The sequence below is a fragment of the Octodon degus genome, unplaced genomic scaffold (assembly GCF_000260255.1).
Source record: "Octodon degus isolate 3935 unplaced genomic scaffold, OctDeg1.0 scaffold00280, whole genome shotgun sequence".
Taxonomy (NCBI): Eukaryota; Metazoa; Chordata; class Mammalia; order Rodentia; family Octodontidae; genus Octodon; species Octodon degus.
This window is the reverse complement of record NW_004524856.1, coordinates 1,476,130-1,478,845: the sequence shown is the minus strand read 5'-3', so window position 1 is coordinate 1,478,845 and position 2,716 is coordinate 1,476,130. Positions and strand designations below refer to the sequence as shown.

The window sequence follows — 2,716 nt, the reverse complement described above, 5'->3', positions numbered from 1 at the left end:
AACAAGTCATTAACATACAGAAACATGCATCATGAGAAGCAAGACATATCCCCCATCCCTTCTGCACATTAGCACCTTGTCACTCCTGAGCAACGGCGCTCACATCACTGAGGTCTGTGAACAGTCACTTTTCGCATTCATCCTGTGAAAGATAGAATGACTTAAGTACAAATGCAACATATTATAAACAATTTCTTACCAAAAAAGTCACAAATTAAACCAAAGTATTTTACACAATTTACTACAAAACACCATAAAAACTGCCTTCACTTAAGCTCTCTCTCCCCATATCCGGCGGGCCTACTGGATGTCTTTGGGCACGATGGCGATTTCTTAGTGTGGATGGCACACAGATTAGTATCTTCAAATAAGCCCACCAGGCATGCTTCACTAGCCTCCTGGAGGGCACCAGTGGCTGACTCCAAAACCTCAAGCCGGTTGTGAAATCCTGGGCCAGCTCTCACCAACCTCTGGAAAGGCAGCTTCTGAAGGAGAAGCTCGGTCGATTTCTGGTAACGACAAATCCCTCTAAGCGCCCCATACCAGGCCAGTAGCGGTGAGGTTTCTTCACCCCGCTGGTAGAGGGGGCGCTTTTCCTGGCAGCTTTAGTGGCCAGCTGTTTTCGGGGGGGGCTTTCCCACCAGTGGACTTACCGAGCAGTCTGCTTGGTTCGGCCATTTTCTTTTACCCGACGCAGAAGTCTTAAGTCACTTTTCCGACAGCAGCTCTGGCCTTCAGGCCACAGCCGCAGTTGACAAAAACAAAAACGACAACTGCTCAACGAACGACCAAACCGCTCCACTGGACTTGAATTTACAGTCGTTAAGCTTTCAGGTGATGGGATTACAGGTGTGCTCCACCGTGTCTGGCACAAATATGTTTACTGTAGATCATCTCTGCTGTATTACTTTGAAATACTTAATTCGTGACGTGTGAGTGGTGTTACGGCCTGTAATTTTACTCATATAAAGTGGAAGTCCCTACTTTGCCTAACATGGTAACCATATTGGATAATTATTGCCTTTCCTGAGTAATAGAATATTAGTGGAACAACTGAGAAATTAAGGGCTGGGGATGTAGCTCAGTGGTAGACTATTTACCTAGACCGTGGAAAGCCCTGGAGATAATTACCAGCATCAAAAAGAATTTTTTTTTCACATGCTTTCTTTTATTTAACCCTCCATCTGAAAACTTGTAATATTCGCCAAATTTAGGAAAAGGGAAGAATGGTTTGCCTCTCAGCAGTCTGACCTCAGAGCCTTGATGCTTAACCACTTCTCTATATGGCAGAGTCTGGCTTGTCTAACTTTCTCTGCAGCATGAGCCCACTCTTTTACAGGACTGGTTATTTATCTGCTGAGCCTATAGCCCCAGACCCAAAGGAAGAGTCATGTTTCTTTTGTTTCAATCTTAGGATTTCTCTTTCTCCCTTTCTTTCTCTCTCTTTCTTTCTTTCTTTCTTTCTTTCTTTCTTTCTTTCTTTCTTTCTTTCTCTTTCTTTCTTTTTTTCCTTCCTTCTTTCTCTTTCCTTTCTTTTTTTCCTTGTCTTTTTCAGACAGCATCTCATTGTGTAGTTCAGGCTGGTCTTGAATTCACTTGGTAGTCCACGCTGGCCTCAGACTTGCAGTGATCTTCCTGCCTCAGCCTCCCCAGTGCTGGGATTACAAGTGCATATCACCATGCCAGACTAGAATTTTTTTTTATTTAGTGCAGGATGTTGTACAAGGTATACAGGGTCTCACTACACATATGGGACTTGTAGTGATTCTCCTGTTTTCAACCTCCCAAGCACTGGGATTACAGGCACATACCACCACGCCCAGTCTCAATTGCTGTCTCAGTGCACCCTGGTGGTGGGGCTGGTGTGGCAGGCCGGGGATCAAACCCCGGTCCTTGTGTCTGCCTAAGCAGGTGCTTTAATCCGCTGAGCTATCTAGCCAACTCAAGGTTTCTTTTTTATGTAATTTGTACTATCTCCTGCTTTTTCATTGACACTGATTAATCATTATTTTAATGTGGAACACTACACAACTTGAGTGTCATACTTGTGCAGGGGCCAAGCTAATATCTATATTGTTCCAATTTTAGTATATGTGCTGCTGAAGCGAGCAATGACACTGAACAGTCTTGTGTTCTTCTTTGCATCATCTAGCAGCTGCTGGATTTTTTTTTTATACAGCATCCCATTATGTAGTTCAAACGGGCCTTGAACTCAGTATGTAGCCTAGGATGGCCTCAAATTTGCAGCAGTCGTCCCGCCTCAGCCTCCCAAGTATTGGCAGCTGCTGGATAGATCTTTCATTGTCCCTTGCTATTTTTAAGAAGTCTTTCTTCTCATAATCACTAAATGCAATCCTGTCTTCCATATCTGAGATTCTGCCCTCACATTCTATCATTCTGCTGTGCATCCTTTCAGTGGAATTTCTAATCTCCTGGGTATCTGATTGAATCTGTTTCCAGCTTCCTGGGAGACTGGGATGAGAGTATCACAAATTTGACGTCAGTCTATGCAATTTAGTGAGACCCAACCTTAAAGTAAAAAAGGCTGTGGAGCTGGGCTTGCTGGCATATGGATGTAATCCCAGCATTCAGGAAGCTGAGGGAGGAGTTTCAGAAGCTGAGGAAGGGGGCTGGTGAGATGGCTCAGTGGTCTAAAGCACCTACTTAGAACAAGCTTAGCAAAGCACAGGGACCGCGGTTCAATCCCCCAGCACCA

At 44.4% G+C, this 2,716-nt stretch overlaps 1 non-coding gene across 1 annotated transcript; it reads right to left on the bottom strand.

Annotated features, from left to right (window-relative positions):
• Positions 1-2,009: 2,009 nt before the first annotated feature.
• LOC111814219 lies at positions 2,010-2,112 on the bottom strand. The gene has a single exon (XR_002819260.1). It is a non-coding gene; the product is annotated as a U6 spliceosomal RNA (small nuclear RNA).
• Positions 2,113-2,716: the final 604 nt, after the last annotated feature.